Consider the following 19,896-nt stretch of genomic DNA (forward strand, 5'->3'; position numbering starts at 1 on the left):
CCCCGCGGAGAAGACGTAAAGGGCTTGACTCCAAAAGGACAGCGAACATCTTTGCATTCCCAGCAAGACCCGCACAGCACATAATCATATGAAAAACATGGCTGGCTGGTGCATCGACAGATGCAAACGAGAAATACCAGACTTAGCCTTATTCACAGCAAAATTAAACGGGGAGGAGAGGGGGAGAAAGGGAAATAATTGTGGCTGTGTAACATGGCTGCACAATTTTCAAAGCCTCACGACTGCCAGCTTTCAGGGAGCAGTGAAATATGTGTGTCTGCTCCAAAGGGAGCTGTTCCTGCCACCCCTGCAGCACAGCCCGCTCATCCCGCTGTCCATCCCATGGGCTGGCACGCTGGCCAGCCAGCACCGAAGGCAGGGAACAACTAAAATAGTTTACCTGATCAATGCAACTTCACGAGAGCCGGAGGTAGGGATTCTAGCAGAAATGCAGCAAGGAAGAAAAAAATTCTGCTTGGATCCTTCTGGCAGTCCACAGCCTCATCTACATGCATCTGAGCGAGCCCTTTCCAGCAGCTGCTTCTTTTATCAAGCCCACAGGCACAGCAAATTAGTCCGGTTAGACAGTTCAGTCAATGTGGGCTGTTCACAGCGTGGCTGCTGCAGGAGCCCAGCTTCTCCTGTCCCCCTGTCCCCGGGTAGGCACCCGCCCACCTCCACATGGCCCTGGATAAACACGGCTCTCACAGCACCCACAGAACGCACCACATGATCCTGACAATCATCGCCGCTCACTGGACCTCTCGCTTCGCCCGAGCTGGGTGCCGGGATCTGGGTAAAAAGGCTAAGCCTAAGAAAGGGTTTACTTTAAAGGGAAAAGCTTTCTTTTTTCCTGCCCTCTCCCCCTTCCTTTTTTTTCCCCCCTTCCTTTTTCTGTCCCACTCCCAACCAAGTAGGAAAAAAAAAAATAAGATGAATGCAAAGATCTGAAGATGGGTAATATCTTCCTAATCAACTCAGTTCTGAAAATGAAGTGTCACTCCAAAATGAAGTGTCATTAAGAATTCTAACTATTTCTTCAGACTATCCAGAGATCCTCGATAAAGTCTGATACATTCCTGGAGAGACAGGCTGACCACAACTAGTGCATCCTTGATCTGTACAAAGCCGCTGATTTCTATTTTGTTGTTTTAAAGAAGAAAACGTGATAAGCCCTTTGTTTCTCCTCCTTTCCCCACCGTGAACCATTTTAAAATATTCATATAGGAATAACCACACACACACAGAAATAAAGCACACACTGTGCCATCCTTGGGAGCGGGGACCAAAGCTGGCAGACACAGAACACTGGAGGCATGTTCCCCTTAAATACACTCATGAATGGGACCCATAGGGTCAAACATGAAGAAGAAACATTTATGAAAGTCATTCAATTTTTCTGTCATTGCATAGAGAAGAATTAAGCCCTTTTCTCTCCCCTGCACTCCAATATATCGTTAGGACTAGCAGTGTCCTTCTTTGTCCCCTCCAACATAGGAAGCAATATGCATATGGAGCTATAAATAAACACACATATATATGTCCTATAAAATGCAGCTTCTCTTGGTTATCTAAACTCTCTCTTTGCAAAGTAACACAATTAATTGGAAGAGTTCTCCAAACAATCTGGGTGATCGCTGATGGCTGCCTACTTCGTGTCAGCATTTGCACTTAACTAGAAGTTAGTGTAAGCCATCCACATAAAACAAAGGTAAACACTGATAAGGTATTTGATGCTTGAATCAAAATCAGGTTTATCCAAAAATGGGTGAATAGAAAGACATCGTGGCATCACATCATCCAGCTGTGTAGCTGGGTTAAAATTCTGGCTCCTGGACCCATCACACAAACTACAAACACAAAACTCCATAAAACCTTCTTCCTTTTCTGAAGGGAAGGGAAAGGCACTTTATGGCTCTGAAAGAGAAGTTTGAACTTACTCCCGAAATTCCTCAGAGGCTTAAGAAAAGAGAAAAGATAATAAAAGGCAGAGGAAGGAAAAAGAATAATAAAGAAACAAACCTCATGCTTCCTAAGCCATTCCCACCTTCCTAATGTTGTAAGTGTGGCAATACCCGAAAGTAAATGTCACTTTAATCAGGACCACCATCCAAATTTGACTGTAGGAAGCAAGAAACATCTCAACAAAGGTAAGATTGAAGCTCTTGGAATGGGTTATAGATAAATTTCAAGCTCAGGGGAAGAAATGAAACAAAGAATCCATGAACTAGATGAGCAGGGAGTGAACAGTGCCTTTGGCGATCGGGAAAGCCAACGCTGTTCTTCTGCCCGCCCGCAATTTCCAGCCTCAGCAATGCATCGTTATCTTTAATTTCCTCCTGTCTGAACAGGGAGGTTTGGTGCTGCCCCTCCACTCATCTCTGTTCACTCATTACCTCTCTTGCCTGAAAGGTGAGAGGAAGCAGGAGGCAGGATTGAAGTAACTTCAGGATTGCATTACAGAGTACTAAATAAGCTCATCCCTCATCCCATATGGAAGTATGATCCACGATCCAGGGGAAGGGCAGTCGATACTGCCATCAAAGCTACGGCTGCTGCTCACACATATGCACGCAGCCATGGCAGCACACAGAGAGCAGTACATGGTCTGGGAAGGGTGAGGAACATCCATCCAAGGGTGGTGGGGGATAGCTTTAGTCCCAGGGAGTGGAAAGGAAGCACTTCCCACATACTCTGTTTGGCCAATATGAGCAGTATCAATGTGTGAGGGATGCTTCAGACTCCTGGTGATCAGCTGGCACCTCTCCAGAGTCTGACTATCCTCACCTTCCCACATCTTTTCTGCAAGATCCACTGCTCAGCATCTCAGAGCAACTCCAGGTGCCCATAGCATGGGGCAAAGACGGTGAAAATTCCAGCAGCAAGAGGAGATTGAATATGCACAATGTAAAGATATGCGGGCCAGATGTGATACTGGCATGGCAAAGTACAGTTGGCTGAGGACCTATTTTTTCAGGCTGAATTAGAATTTAGCCCTGATAAAAAGCCAAACCGTTCCCCCATTATAGTCAATAAGGGTTTGTCATTGTCCTTGATGGCAGCAGGATGTGGAACATTAGGGGAAAAAAAAGGTCCAATTCATTACCTTGAATAGGTGAAAATGAAAGTCCATTCTTTGCTGTCACATTTGATTCCTGAAAGACATCTTAGTGAATTGCTAGGATTTAACTTAGTATTTTCTTAAAAAATAATTTGAAGCAGAATAAAGTGATTGTAAGACATTCTTCTTCCTGCATATTTGATCACTTGTTAAGGGAATGCAATTTAGTTCTTAAAAAAATCCCCAGATCTTTCTCTCCAGGAATCTCAGCCCCCTGATGCTCAGCATCCCTGAAGCACCCCTGCAGAGCAGTGATGGCTGCAGTGTCACCATGGAACAGGTGACACATGTGCCTCTCCATTCATTGTCCCCTGCTGAAATGCTAATGATCACCGGGTAGTCCTGGAGTTGGCCAAGACTCTGTAGAAAGAAACAAAGGGAGGAGAAAAACATAGAGGCAATCTTAAAGCAGCCGAAAAACTTGACTTCAGAGAAACAGTTGGAGCCCATATCCAACAAGATTCTGTGTTTCAGAAGGAAGAAAAAAACAACCTCACTCTTTGAAGTTGGCTGGAAGCACAACTGGTTGGTTTCCAACTTCTCTCAGACTCTAATTTGACACTTACTTCACTATATTTACTTCAGGCGGATAGGAGAGGAAGGAAGAATGTAAAAGCCTGATCAGTGTAGTACAGACAAAGGTCATAAGATCTCAGGTCGTTGCTTCACCTGTAAGCTTTACATCCATACTCCTGCTAAGCAAGGAATACATGTGTGTGTGTCCTCAGAGAGCAAATCGAGCTTTTTTCAGAGTACTACACAAAGGTACACGAAGAGGGCATAATTCTGAACAGCAACAGTCACTGTCATCTGCAAACTGTAATCAACTATGTGCATTGTTATGCACTGATTTTTCTTAATGTTCATTGATTTTAGGAACAGATATTTAATCTGCACTGTATAAAACAAGGCCTAAAATTTCAATTAGTTCCTCTGGTACTGAGCGCAGGCAGATAAAATTGCAGAACTATTATCAGCTTAAAAAAACCCAAACAACAAACAAAACAAAACAAAGCCCAACCCACACTGTTCTGAAATTCCTTCTTGCTCTTACATAGAATATCTAGAAGCACATATTGTAGTTTCTTTCAACAGCATCTTTTAACAGATAAATGGAAGTATACTGAATATAGATATTGAAAATGTCTCGTTTTGAAAAATATCAATATGAAACTTTAACTATGACTCTGGTACACTTGTACATTTCAATATGAATTTCTGTTTGTTTTGCAAGAGTAGAAGCATGAAAATTCTTACAGTGTTACAATAATAAACTTCTCATTTTTAAACTCCTCTGTGGATTTGTATAATAAAAATAATGTTTAAAATCCATCCCCCATACCATAAAAGTATCGCAGTTAAGCGGATTCCAGTTGATACATAGGAAATGACACTTTTAATATTCACAGAACAGCAAGATAACAACCCTCCTAATGAAGTAAACTTTCTATTAAAGGAAACAGTGCTTTTTGTATTGAATCATGGAAGTGTTTCACCCAAGTAAGTGGTCAATGACTAATATTTTACCAATATACAACCCACAAGCAAATTATGAGACTGTATTTATCTCTACCTGACAATCCATTTCTTGCTCTTATGAGACAGAGCCCCCTGAAGAGGTTGAGGACTCCCCCAGAGAAGCCACAGACACATTTAGCTTTGATGTTTACAGATGTAAGTAGAATCATTGATGTTAAAAGGATCTTTGACAGATTCATCACGGTGTTTATCGCTATATCCCAGCCTCACTCAGACTAAGAGATGCTCTGCAAAGTATCATTTCAGGTTGTTTCCCTGCCATGGAGTGTCTCCTTTTCTCACATTAGGAATGAGCAAAAAATGGACTGATCATTTTCCCTGTGCTTAATAGATTCTGGCACAACCTGGCCTCCACTATAAACAAATAGCCTCAGCACAAGAAACCCCTGAAGACTGATTAAAAGTAAGCCTGATTTCATCTGCACTGGTTTCGTGCAGCCATTAATATTGTTAACACACAACCTTTTGTTCTGCATAGCTGGAGGGCAGCTCACATTGCACTTGCTGAGGCACCTCTGAAGGTATGTTCGCTGCCAGTGACATGTATGATTATGTTAATGGTCCTTAACATTTCTTTAACATGAGGAAAACTGACACCAGTAATACAGAAGTTGATACTTGCATGTAAAGCGATGCCGTTACGGTTTAGGGAGGGAAGAGGCCTTGCTGCCAGTGCAGCCACACAGATTTGTACAAGTGTGAGGGAAAAAGGCATCTGGGCTGAGATGGACCATAAGCAACTGGGTTGAAACTTTGAAAAAGCTGAGTGCTAAGCGCAGCAATGCTGATTTTGGACAGAAGAAGATGGAAACACTGGAAACGTTCAGGAGAGCATGAGAGCAAAGAAGCACAGAGCCAAGAGACCATCCCCTGGAGACCTCAAGACCCCAGGGGTACTTCTACAAATGTCTGCAGTGGGAGGGAGGTTTGTACTTTCCTGTGCCTTATGTCACTTCCTAGCGTTGATTCAGTGTTCTAGGACTGGAAAATTATGTCTGGCTTCATGGTCTGGCAGGATATGGATGCATGTGCACAATCCACAGTAACAGCCCAGCACTTGGCTGCTCCTCTCTGAGGAAGCTGTAAAGATTTACCACAGCTGCAATTCTGGTCCTCGATATTTCTTTACTCACCTAACTAAAGGATAATTTAAAACAAAAATTAGGTGATGCAAACTCTAGGGGAAACTGTGCAGACAAAATGATCAGGATAAAAATTTTTTTGTGCAATACTGAAACAGTAAAATTTAAGTCTGACATTTTTAGAAAGACAGGAACTGACAAATACAGGAGGAATACAAAGCTGTCCTCACTCCTTCCCCATCTTCATATCTTTAAAAATAAACAAACAGAAGAATAAAACAAGAATTTAAAAAGTGACAACCACAACTCATTTTGTCACACGCTAGAAGCTCCTCCATCCACAGACCCATGGGAATGCCACCTTCCTCACGTCTACTCCTCCTGATATATTGCTAATGTGCACCAGACTCAGACATGCAGCTGATTGACATCAAAGGACCCACTTGATGCAATTTATTCCACTTTCAACTATTTAATTTTAACTGCAAAGCTGCATTGTAGGAGACTAGACTTAAACCTAAACCAGCACAATTCAGATCACAGCTCCCAGTCTGCCCAGGTGAGCTGCCCAGTCAGATCAGCTCTACAATCCCATTCATTTTAGACTAGCATATGCTTCTTATAAGTTGAGGACACCTGGCAGCAATCTACTCATCTGCACAGGCCTCAATAAACAACAACAACAACAATAATAAAAATAGTGCTTACAATCCTTGTGATCCAGTTGCAGCATATTCTGCCCTTTCAGACCTACATGATCACAAGCAGTGGGAGTTTGGCTCAATCCTGCCAGGTGAGAGCCAGCCCTCTTCCCATAAACACTGCAGCCACCAAGATGCACTGCTGAAAGCCCCATGAATTTCCTCAGCCACGGAGGATCTCTCCTCCTGAGAAGGAATTTGAGACCCTTCGCACATGAGTGAGGATACTCCCCTGAGCACAGATCCATTAGGGAGCTCTCTCACTGCCCCCTCCTCAATTCCTTGTTTCCAGCTGATGGCTACAACTTCACACCTTGCTCACAAAGTCCTCTCAAAGGCCACGGTTTCCAATGCAGGTTTAGGGTACAATGCCACCAGGCTTTTTGTATGCCTCTGCCAACAACTGAACTTTGCAAACCTGTGATGTATGTACCAAATGACACTTGCCACAAGACATGTCCTGTCAGCAGTTCAGAGGTTCTGCTGATCCTGATGCCATGAAGATTTTTTGCCTTTTCTTTTATACCCCTGTTATACCTTTTACAACTTCTGTATTCTTAGTGCTTTTTGCCTACGTTCTTGGACTTGTTTGTTCAGCTACGAGACTAAACATTTTAGAAGCTTTGTAGCTAAGGATCAGTGTGCCCCAGACCCCGAGGTCCTCTCCAGAACACATTCTGTAAACTAAGATAGAACCATCCAGGAGAAGGCTCCTTGGGGAGGGGGGGGCTCATTCAAACCTCTCATTGGGGAATTTTTGATATAATGTTATACCCGATCTTTTGGGGGTGTGCATTGCGGGGTGCGTTTCGGTGCATATGACCTGGACATGTGCACCTAAGGATCCTTAAAATAAATACCAAGGTAAAATCCCTTTTTCCCTTCTAACCGTGTTTGACTCTTGATTTTAAGACCAGGAAAAGGAATCAATCCTTTGTGCCATATGGCCCACCCAAACCTGCCCACCTCAGCAGCCAGCCCCTCTGCTATCTCCCCGCTCCTTGCCAGGGATTTGAAGGACTCCCATGGCCACCAAACACAACCAGCCATTGTATATTGCAGTTCAGCACACCTGAACTGCTCAGAAGGCATGTGCTTACCACCCACCCCATGTTACTGCAGACAGATGACCTGCCTGAAACCGGTTCTTTTAATTCTGTCTTAAATTCATATTCTGTGATATAAGCTATTCTTATTAATTGAAATGCAAGAGAGATCAGGCTGAGGATTAGAAACCACATGTCTATTTTTTATTAGTTAGGAAAATGCAATATATGTTTATTCTTTCTTTTATTGTTTCAACCTAAAGGTAATTTTCCCCAGTTCTCCCACCAAACATCAAGGACTAAACAGAGCTCATTCTTTTTGTTTGCACTTTGCTGAAATAACAATAGCCAGCCCCTAAATAGAGCACAGGGTCTGGAATTCAATATACAAGAACCAAACAACAGCATTCCTACTTGTTTAAAGAAGTCAAGAACAAAGGGACACAGAGGAAGGGAGGTTATTTTCTGAAAATCAAACAGCCAAACAGGGCTGAGATTTTGCACCTGTGGCTCCCAAATGCTGTCAGCTGGGACTGTGTCTCTGCTGGGGAGCCCTGGCCACGCTCTCCAACCCAGGAGAATGCAGGAGTGGGATGTGGATGGAGGCATGCACACATGGCCTGCTGCTTATAATGCGTCTGGAATCAGCCTCAAATCTCCTCCTGCACCTAGAAATCCTCCGCCTGAATACAAATGCATCCTAGCCTCACTGCAGAAATCTGCAACAATTAATGCTACACACCAGCCCATTACAGGCTTCCCATTAGAATGCACCCAATGACAAAAATTGATTGATTTTGAATTTTACTTAAAAGTTAACCAAATAGCTGTGCACTTTGCAAGAAAATCATCTCCCTATCAAGCGACTAGACACTCTACACCCCGTCTCAAAAAAACCCAACAGAAACAACAGTGCTTTGTATCAGCAGCTACACCAGAAGCAAGAACAAGAGAAGGCTGGTAGCTGCTATGCATATCCAGCCAGATTAGATCACCAGCAAGTGTCCCAAGAAAGGCAGGGGACAATACTGTCACATTTGTGAGGTGATCACATGTGATCAGTTCAAATAAATGTGAAGTTTCAAGAGATGCAAAAGAGGACAATTTCTGGCACCAAAGCCAGAATTTGCATCGTCTGGATTGCAAAAGGCCAGTCTGGCTGTGCCTCTGTCCCTCCTCTGGTGCAGTTGCAGCCCTGTAGCCCATTGCATTTCCCAGTCCAGGAAGCGAGTCAAGAGCAGTGAGAGCCTGCAGCAGGATTTGTTTTACAGCCAAGCTACAGACCAGGACCACTTTCAGGAAGATGCTGTAGTAACAAAGAATAATGAGACTGATTCCTGCTCCAAGGCACCTACAGCCAAGCAGCAACAATCCTTCACCCATGACCCGTTCTGATACGCTGTTGTCAGTCACTCGAGTTGGGAAAACATGTGTTTGATGTACGCCATCACTCACCCAGCCCTTGGGAGTTACAAGGCAAGGTTTGTCTCACTGAGAATGGACCAGCAAAGTGCCAAGGGCTTCTCAGCAGGGGGAAGAGAGTTGAGACACTTCTGCAGAGGGGGAGAAATAAACCTCCTGCCACTTTTCCAATGTGATTAAATTAGGGCAGATCTATGCCCATTGTATAGACGTTTGTCAGATTTATAAACAGTTACATACCATTTGCATTTAAAAATGAAACTCTTAACAGGCCAATGCTGGAGATCCAGCAGTGAACCCAGAGAAGTTCACACAATGTTTTAAAGGCAAGTGCTGTGATCTTTCAATGCACAATAACTGGGAAGTAAAATATGTATCAAAGCACAAAACTAGGAAGCCTTGCATCTGAACTGAGAAAAAGCAACACAGCAACATAAATTACAGTCATAAATCCCCCTCGAAACACAGGGAAAAACAGTATTTAGAATTTCAAGTGTTATCAGTGCCAATAAAGGTAAATTATTTATCTCAGCATGATTTTTAAGCTGACTCAGCGTTCTTTTATAACAGTGTGCCTGCTTAAAATTGAAATGTCTTCATGCTTGAGAGGAAAGGTACATGAAACACAGCATGAGCACGTACTGTTTGTGATGGGTCTGGTGTGGCAGCTCTATCCATGGCCTGCAGAGGCTTTAGGAGACTGAACATCACCTTTCTGTGTCCCAGTTTCCTTTTCAGGCAACCACCTTAAGGACTTTATTAGGTGCTGAGCTCATCTGGAAAACCACAATCTACCAGTACCTTGTACCAACCCAGTTTATTACTCATTTTTTCCTTCTTCCTGCAAGTACCCAATTGCTCATTTCAAGACAAAAAGAGATGTTTCACACCTGTAAAAGCAGCTACCTCACAGCACTTGTCTTATCAGAGCGAAGATGAAGCCACACACAAACACCCCGCAATGAGGATGGGTGGGAAAACAGTTGCCCCATTTCCATCCCAGCAGCCACCCAAGGGACAGGCAACCCAATCTGACCTCCCTCCACAGCTAATCCTGGAATTTTCAAAGGCCTCAGGGATGTTGGTACTCAGCTATTAGTACATGAACCCTCATTCCCATGGGCTTTACTGACAGTCTCAGACTTAGTTAACTGCATCTTCTTGAAATACGAAAATGTGTGGGAAGGAACAGTGAGAACTTTTTAAAATTGCAGTACTTTGATCCTAATTAACAGAGTTGACTGAAAGCAAAATATGTAGAGCTAATTTTCACAATATTTTTCCACAATCCCTAGACAGAGCCTTTTTCCTGGCACTGTTTAAAATTAATGAAGTAAATATGTTTGCATATTTATCTTTTCATTACATGGAAACAACAACAAGGAAAACAGATTGAACTGATAGCAAAATTCTTCCACTCCAAAGCAGTCTGGATGTGGTTTTTGTTTCAGTTCATACAGTGCAACCCAAATCAAAAAAGCAATGCAAGTTCACTGGCCAGGTAAGTAATCGGTTTTATCCAACAGAACTGCTACAAAATAACTACTGTAGGAATTGACCCCTTCATTTTATTTTTGTCTCTGTGAAGAGATCCTGAAATGCCTCTGATGGAAAACAATATCCTTGCTGAAGTCTAAAAAACAAATCATTGCGGGTTGCCCCACATGAGTAACAACAAATACACCATGCTACCATAAGGCTAATTGACTCAGGCAATGGAAAAACAGGAAAGGACTCGCAGATGCGGATTCATTAGGACTCTTGTATTAATTCTCAAAGAGATATCTTCATTTTTTGGAACCTAAAGCCCAGAATCTGCTAACAGAAGCTTGAGAGGTCAGTGGTCGTTTACACCACATTGTAAACCATGGTCTGGATTTTACACAAGTGGGATGGGAGGAACAGAAGAACCAACCTGCAGGATTGAGCTGCAGCTTCAGCAAACTCCATGGAGAGAAGACAGCCAGCTTCCACAAGTCCTGCTCAAAGGTACAGGCAGATCCCAGAGTCGGTGGGAGTGGGATGTAGATGATGAATACATGTGCAGAAAAAGCAAGAGCAGAAGCTCAGCCTTGCAAGGATGATAAGCACAGGCAGAAGGCAAGAGACCTTCCTTTGGATTTGAAAATTGTCAGCTTCCCCCAAATCTGAGCAGGCTCAGCAGCCCCTATTCATTCCCATGGCACACGGAGGGTGGAAACTCCTCTATCAGTTCACATGTACCCCATAAAATACCCATTACATGGCTGACTAGGCTTGCTCTGTCCTGGCAGAGAGGGTGAGACAAGACTGCATCTCATGTCAGAAGTCATGTTCTCTTATCTGCCTTTACCTTAACTATCGTGGATACAATAATTCATTAAAAAACAGATTTTTTTTTTCTCCAAGGGTCACAAAGGCTAAATAAACGTGATGAATTTCACACTACTCAATAACTTCTTGTTATGCCTTGATGACTGTATCAATTGCCATTACAAATGCTGAGCACCCACGATTGAAGTGATAATTAAAAAGGCAAATCATACCAGGCAGTTGTTCCTCCGTTACCACAGAGCCTGACCTGGGCTGTTTGCAGCATCGATTACCTGTACTCATACACAACACCCCATGGAACCCCAAATTTCAGAAACTACAGGAGAAAAAACCATAAAGAGTAAAGAACTATTATTATCCCCTCTCCATCACTGCGTATTACAGAAGTAACGAGCATGCAGACTTACTAGCTTTTTGTCTACCTGAAGAAAAAGTACACACAACACTTTCAACCCTGATGGTGGCATTTCACCCATGAAATTTTCCTCTGTTTTTAAGTCTGTGATGCAAGGAGAGAGATCTTGCTTTTGTGAAGCTCTTGCTTCTTCTGCTGTACAGCTTTCATTTTGCTTTTTTTTCATTCTTTGGTACTTTGGAGATGAAACTACAGATAAACCATTTCTTTTTTCCTTCCACATGGCACTATGCAGATGTCAGCTATACCATCATGCACAGAAGACAAAAAACCCCCAAACCCTTCCATGCTTCTCAGTTTGTTACTGAGTTCCAATGTTTTGGGGTTTTTTGACAATGTAGTTTTCTTTTCTTTTTCAGAATGTGAATGAGCAAGATCATTTAAGTGACACTGTGGTAAACAGCATGGTAACTACAAAATCCCTTCTTGTTAATTTTTTTGCCACAAAAGTCTAGGAAATAGCAATGGATCTCAAAAGTAAACATTGTCTATGAGCATAAAAGGGTTTGCTCTTTGAACTGCACTGACATGACACAGTCATTACTATATGAAAGCGTGAACATTTTCTTCTATTTTGCAACAATTGTCAAGCAAGTGAAAGCTTTATTTGATTTCCATTCACACTGAAGACAAGATTTAGTACTCCAGTGGAACAGGCAGTGTCAGAAGGATTTTAAATTGTAATGCTACCACTTTAACATCTTAAAGGCACTTTTTAGAAGATAAACTGATCTGCCTATGATGACTAAATGACACAGTAATGGAGAAGAGGTAAAGATTTTTCTTACGGTAATAAAAGGGAATACTTCACCCAGAGAAAGAAAAGCAGAGAGCTATGCACTTCCTAGAAACATTTTAAAGAATCTCTCAAAATAATGGAAAAAATAAAGATATACATTATATTTATACACATAGACTCAACCAGAACTGATGTAGGACTAGATTTCTGACAGCAACTATCACTTCAGAGAGGCAACATTAAAAAAAAATAAAAACACTCAGCAGAGTGACAGAAGAACACAACTCCAGGAAGGAGTCAGCAGGGGATGGCCCTGGGATTGTTGAGAGCTGTCAGCCAATGCTAGCACTCCATCAGTTTCCAAAAATGCTTAAGTAATACAGCGTAAGTATCACATATATGATGCATAGAAAAAGCTGTCTCAGGTGAAAGCCCTCAAAGAGTAACATAAAAAAAAACCCCCTCAATACAGAAAAGATTCACTTATCATTTATATTACATGAAGGGCAATTCCTTTGATATTGTCATCTCAGGTGATGTTTAGCAAGAGTACCAGACACAGAAGCACCACCTTAAACCAAAGAAGAATTCAGGAGAAAAAACCCTTATCCATATCTCTTGCAAAACATCTGCAGCTTTGGGGCACTGGAAGATACGCTCTTAAATCCCTGCCTGTCTTACAAAGCCAGTCACTACTGTTGTTCCCTTGCACTGAAAGCAAGGTTGCTGCCTCTGTCTTGGGATATCAACCATGTAACAGTGACAATTTTTCTGGCTCTTGCATCCTTCATTGGGGACATTTCAGAAGGTTCTGCCAAGGCAAAGCTGGGGCACAGCCACTTGGTGTTACTCACAGTGAGTTGCACTTAGTCACTGGTTGTCATACGGGTATCTTTATTTACACATGTAGCTAAAAAAAGATGATAAGATGACAAAACCTGTGTATTTTTCATTCCTGGCTCTGAGGTAGTGTCTTGGTTTGGAAGTAGGAAAACCCTGTAGGTGTCTGAGTTTTCTGGGGGAGAGGCAAGAAGAGAATCATGGTGCTTTTATTTTTCTGAATTTATGCTATCAAATCTTACTGGCACACCAACCCTGGTGAGCAGCTACATTTTATAAAATAAAGCAGGTGTTTTGAATTAATGATGGACAAGATGAATAAGACAGCTGATAAAACCTGCAAACGTTAGGTTTGGGGGGTGGAAAGGCATTGCTGATACAAGACTTCAAGAATAGACACCAAAATTCTCCCTGGATTCACCACAAATTGGGATTTTCAGACCCAGTGGAAGCTGGTCTCTGCTCAACCTGAAACTAAAGGTAAAAGCTCTCTTTCCATTGTCTTGCGGAGAAGGCCCAAGGCCCAAGGATTATAGCTCAAAATTATAACTCCTGTGTTCATGTTAAGTAATAATCCAATGTTCCTTACTAAAAATGAAATTAACTGCCACTGCAAAAGCGTTAAGTTGCAGCAAGTGCAGCTGCAATAAAGTTCTCGATCTTGACCTTTCAGGAGGTCACAGACACTGCAAAAACGCCACTTCCACATTTTTCTTCAAGAAACATGAAGTCAAAATTAAGTTAACATGCAGTGAAGAGCACGTCTCAATGTATGTGACCCCTCTCCTGTGCCTGCATGCTCCCCAAACCCGATCCTGAAAAGACCTTGTTCCATACAAATACAATCCATTTTATCAGTGCAATTAAACTTAATGGTGTCATAAAGCCAGGGAGCATCTGGAGGTATTGATAAGTTTTCCATTTATGGACACATTGGTGGGGAAATTGCTGTTTTCTTCTACATAATGATGCAGCTATTATGGATTAGGGGAGGTTGGGCCTGGGGGCTTTTTTCCTCTGCTTTCAGTTTAACAGTTTTCTATACCTTTAGTCAAATATAGATGTGAGATCACTGGTACTGAATTTCTCCCAGTTTTAATCTTGAAATATGGTATATAAGGAAGGTTTCTCATCGGTTCAACAGCTTGTCTTATCCTGATGCATTGGAATAAAGAGAAAGCTCACTTGGGCCATATGTTTCAGTTGTTCCTCTCACTCCCCCGCTGTCTTTCCACACATACCATGACCGTGGACAACCTCTCCTTAAGTGGGCAAACAAATGGTTTAACTCAGATTTGCACAGTGTTTGCTGACTTGTGTGGGCTTCAGGATCCAACTCAGCTTTATCATTTCAGGCAAACATATTTCTGACTGACACCGTGGTAATTAGAGCAGCTCAATTTTATTAGATTGATGACAGATTAAAGGCCAGAATCTCAACCAGCAGAAATTGGTGTTGCTACCCTGAAATCTATGGTGCTACGCTGATCTACGCCAGCTGAGAGTGTGGCCCCAAGTCTTTTACATTGTTCTGTGCCCCCTTAAGTTAACAAGATTTTAAAAATTAAATGTTTTCAAGCCTGCATGTGTGGTCGCTAATCTACTTGCCCAGTGTATGACTCAATAAGATTCTTGTATTCAGTTTCCACTTCAAATTGTCTGTGCCACCGAATCATTCATATCATTAAAACAACATAACTGAACTTAAGAGGAACCTTTTCATTCCTTTACAATGAATAGAGGAAAAAAAAGGTAACATCTTAATTTTCTGGGACCTCTGTAGGCCACTGGAGCTAGACTGTCTGTCCCTTATCCTCAAATGTAACTGTCCAGAATGTGTCTCCTTTCTATCTTGCACCCCAATCATGTGCATTAATTATAGGCCAAACCGGTGCTGATTTCTATTAAGGCAAAACACAGAACCAAAAAGCTCAGATCCAAGATCCATTACCACAAGCCTTATTTAAGCAGCATCCCAATATAAGCACCACAGACTCAGCAACTGAAAGCCCACCAGCGGGGATGATCAAGCCAACAATATGTCAGGAGAGAACTGGCATTCTTAAACCTGGGGAAGATCCTGAATTAAAAGGAAGCCTCATCTTAAAAGCTGTTCTATACTGGACCTTATGGCCCATCACTTTATAAGCTTTTCAACAGGCAACAGTTACCCACGTACCAAGCCTCATTTTTTATATAGTTGATAGTAAGATGCCCAGTTCTGTGTCAGAGAGCCCAGAGGCTCCCCCAGCCTGTCCCCACAGGAGCAGGTGACCTGGATGTGCAGGGATAAGTGTAAAGGAGGCCTTTTATGTCAGGTGGCCCATGGCTGTTATTATAACCAGGGACATTAGCAAATCTCATCAAGCACTCATCTGACCTCATGCTAGAGGTGAGCTGCATTTGGTTTCATCAGGGAAAGAAAAGAGGATAAAAATCCATTAAAACGAACCAACTGTAAGAGGCCATTGAGACGATCCCATTTATTTGAAGTAGACTTTATATCACAAAACATTTCAATAGCTTTCCGATGTTTGGTCTATTTTTAAAGACTTTCAGTTAGTCATAGATGAACCTCAAAACATTCAGTGGCTTGATATGAATAAATATGCTTATCCAAGCCTGTGACCTGACATTAAAAAAAGCTGCAGTGATTTCTGCCAGATGAGTAGGTTAAACTAGGAGACAGCCTCTCTTGTGATGCAGGAGGATTTTTTGCTGTTACGACTCAAGTTTAGAACAATCCAAAAGAAAGAATCTTTGCCACATGAAAACACCATTCTTATAATACAGTCTGATCTCTCCAGACAAGCAAAGAATGTTTCACCCAGTAATATCTCCACCACGGCTGTAACTTACACTTTAAGAACACAGTACCTTTTAAGATGATATTTAAAGCATTTGGATGTCTCAAAGACTGGAAGAATCCAACCCCATTCTTTCAGAAGTTTGTCAGGACCTAGCTTGTATGTAGTAATGCTATAAAACAAAGCCAAGATACATAATCATTTCAAGAGAGGCAAGAGGAGTCTGTCTTTTCTCCTTTAAATCTCTAGCTCGTGTGATACAAGTTCCTATTTACAAGGCTGAAGTATTTCCAGAGTGAGGAGTACAGTCCTGGGGGGTCAGTGCAACAGTTCTTTATACAAATAACCACATGTATACCTCAAAGAAGCATTTCCCATCAAATTAATAACACAACAAATAAGCAAATGAAAGCCCAAGTGATGAGCACACTTTAAAAATTAAGTGACTGATTAACCTCCAAGTCAGAGGATGCTCATCTCCTGAACAACCCAGGAAATTTGGTAGCAAGTGGCTTAAACTGAACTTTAAGGCTGGTGAGTGTCCACTATACAGCAGCACCAGAGCTGAAACTGCTTCTCCTCCAAAAGCTTAATCCACAGCCACAACAAAGCAACAAAGCCCCGACCCAGTGCTCACCACTGGACCAATGGGACCAGGTCACAGGCAAGTGCTCTCTGTCATACCCAGAGAACACAACTGGTCCCTCTGAAACTCCAAAACCAGAGGTGAATTCAGACAATTTATAGTTGGAAGACTCATACCTGGAATGCATCAGGACTGCAAAGCTGACATTTTCCCCTTGGTTCACCACATAAAACCATTTATAAGGCCACCAGAAAAATACTAAGGGCTAAAATTGCAGCTCTGCTCATTCCAAAACAAGTTTCCACAAGCTCTCCATAGCTATTCCATTTATCAGTATCTTCTGCCCAATAAAAGACAGGTTTGAAACACCAAAAAAGATACCTGACCTGTCTGCATTAAAAATTAACTACTTGTAAACCTACATACAAATTAACTATTCTTTTTGCAAAAGAAGGGACTTTTTGGCCACAGATACATAACTTGCAAATGTTTTAACTGATTTGGGTCATATTTAGTTGAACATTTCCATTTGGGCTTACAATAAATAACACAAATTTTACAGGAACTTCTAAAGATTTCCACAGCAGAAGAATTCTGGAAAGTTTTGCAACTAGTAAGCCTACCAAATAATTTGTTTTTAAAATTCTGTATTATACAAATAACAGCTTTATGATAATTCAAATCATTATCATGTGGCTGACCATATGAATACTGAGCTGTGTATTGCAGTGCATTAGTTTCTTCCAGCTGGGTAATGGACAGAGCTGTTTGATGTTGTCACATCTGATACTGCAAAGAAAAAAATAAATGGTGAGCATGAACAGCTTGGCCTAATGCATTGGAAAGGAGACTTTCCCCCGGAAATGCTCTGCTTTTACTGATTTTGAGAATGAAAGCATTAACTTCCACAGCTTTTTCTTTCCGTGATTTTGATGATCCCATCACAGTGAGAATGTCATCAGTTTATCCTTCTTCCTTTGGGCATGCAGGTGGGCTTTTACAAGAATTAAGGTCTGAATATTGAGAACACCCTGTGGCGTTTTCAGCAAGGTTTCACCCTGCAGTTTGGATGTTGCTGCAAAAAAATTTACATATTTGCTAGTTTTCATTACATTTTTTTGAGATTTTCAATCTTTTAGTCAGATTCTTCAAACATTCCAGCATTCTGACGATCAACAAATCCATCAGCAAGGCTGAGTGCACACGGGCAGACAAATGGGGCACCATTTTCTGTCTTCTTTTTAACTTCAATATTACAGTCTTGATTCACTGTGGCATCATTTTTGCTTCCCAGTTTCCAAGTAAGCCATTAGACTATCTAATATGGCTTGTTATTTAGAAAAGCCAATTTAGGTGATGATTAGCTACTGAACCTATTGTAAAAAACATAAAAAGCACATAGGCATGATTTAAATGTGAAGTCCCATTTTGGTATTAAACCATTCAGCTTCCATTTGACAGCACAAAACTGAGCTACACAAATTAGCCTTTATCTATAATTATACACATGCATTTACCAAAAAATAAATATTTTGAAAGGTATTTTCTGGGAAAACAATCTTGAGACAAAACAATGAGGCATTCATATCAGCCTCTGCCTTGTTCAAAGTAGGTAAAAATGGTATTTTGAGGTATAATTCCTAGGCAAATTGCATGCAGCACAGCTGCTTTAGAATTTGCAGGCTTCTTTTTTTGAGAGAGCTCTCATTCCTTTCATCTCAGGAAACAGACAAATATTTGAACTTAATGGCCATGAAAATGATGTGGCCAGAAGCATCTACACTGCTGAGAACTTGATGTTACATTGCCTAAGCAACCCTGAGTCCCAAAGACACAAGTGGCACTCACAGCCATCACTGGCTTTATTTTTGACCAGCCCTTCTTTTGTTTCAGTTTGCTCTTCTTTCTTTTTATACATTTCCAGTGGCACACAAAGCTTCTATGCAGCCTCAACACAGGCCTGGTTTTAGTATGACACTCTACAGTGGAACAGTCCTTTTTAATTTCAGCTTTAACAATGAAAGTCAGATTTCCAAAGCTGCATCTACAACACAATATTTTGTGAAGTGAATATATTTTTCCCCTTCCTTCTAAAGGCAGCACCATAAAAGCTGCACTTCAATAATTACATAGTGCTTTTCATCCAACGATCCCAAAGAGCTTTAAAAAAGGAGCATATCATTAGTCTCAACTTACAATGGCAGAAAATAAGGCAGAGAGGGATAAATCCTCACCATTATTTGCATTTGGGGGGAGTATGAAGAACTCCAATTTCTTTGGTGGAAGGGTAGTCAGACACCGGAACAGGCTGCCTAGGGAAGTGATGGAACCACCACACCTGGAAGTGTGGTGAAGGTTCTGTGCACTGACCTGTGCCCTTGCCCACTGCACAGGGGACACGACTGCCCTGGCGGTCCAGCACTGCACTGTTAACTCAGAAAGTCTCCCAGGGAATGGACTGATGGCAGCTGGGCAAAAAACCTGCTGTAAGTGTAGTGCTGCCTTTCTTCTCCTGCACTCCCACCTTTTTGAGGAAGATTAGAGATCAGCAATTAAACCAGCCAAGCAGCAAGGGTGCAGCAGGCACCATCTACAAATAACTTGCCATGGTCATTGTTACCAGGGGTCAGCTGCAGAATGCTGAGAAGTTAGACTGATAAATTTAATATCAGGTGGCATTTAAGCTGCTGACAGCCTTTTAAACCCACTGTGCTGTAGGATGCTGGCACTTAATTACTGAGATGGTATCGGACCTCACAGCCAGCGTGGTGTGGGATGTATGGGCTTGCAAGCAGAGCCCAACAGACCTTTTTTAATAAAACTTTAAGCTAGAGGAGCTTTGAATACAGGAACCGTTTTAGTCCTGCTGCTGCACATAGTTTGGGCAGTCTGTAGCTGTGTCAAACAGGAGCAGAGACCAAAGGAGCATCCACACCAGCTGCTGCAGCATTTTTCCACAAACCAGGATTATTGCTTGCTGTTGCTTCATGTAATATTTTGAAATTTATCTTTTTTTTTTTTTTTTTACCCTCTTTTTCTTGAAATGCAGCCAACACCTAACAAAACAGCTCCTCAGAGGGCAAAAACAATTGTCTGGATTGAGATAAACTGTGGAAGGATATGCAGAAGGTCAATCACTGCACCCCAGCCATGCTCCTGCTAACAGACCTTGTGGTAACCTAGGACAGGTCATTTTCTCAATCTCCACCTTTTTTTTTTTTTTTTTTTTTAAAAAGGTGGGCCTGTAGCATGCAGAGATGAAGGGGGCTAGTGTAAAAGAACGCA

The 19,896-nt window shown here is 41.8% G+C and overlaps 1 protein-coding gene across 29 annotated transcripts in view; it reads right to left on the reverse strand.

The window, feature by feature from the left end:
* MAGI1 (membrane associated guanylate kinase, WW and PDZ domain containing 1) overlaps positions 1-19,896 on the reverse strand; it is a 289,089-nt gene that overhangs the window by 125,862 nt on the left and 143,331 nt on the right. The window contains exon 1 of one of the 29 annotated variants that reach the window (XM_017747188.1): positions 401-675. The exons of the other annotated variants lie outside the window; for them this stretch is intronic. The gene's annotated coding sequence lies outside the window, so the exon portion shown is untranslated. Of the gene's footprint in view, positions 1-400; positions 676-19,896 lie in introns of those variants that run through there. 29 annotated transcript variants of the gene reach the window in all.

The sequence above is a fragment of the Corvus brachyrhynchos genome, unplaced genomic scaffold, assembly GCF_000691975.1.
Source record: "Corvus brachyrhynchos isolate BGI_N302 unplaced genomic scaffold, ASM69197v1 scaffold91, whole genome shotgun sequence".
Taxonomy (NCBI): Eukaryota; Metazoa; Chordata; class Aves; order Passeriformes; family Corvidae; genus Corvus; species Corvus brachyrhynchos.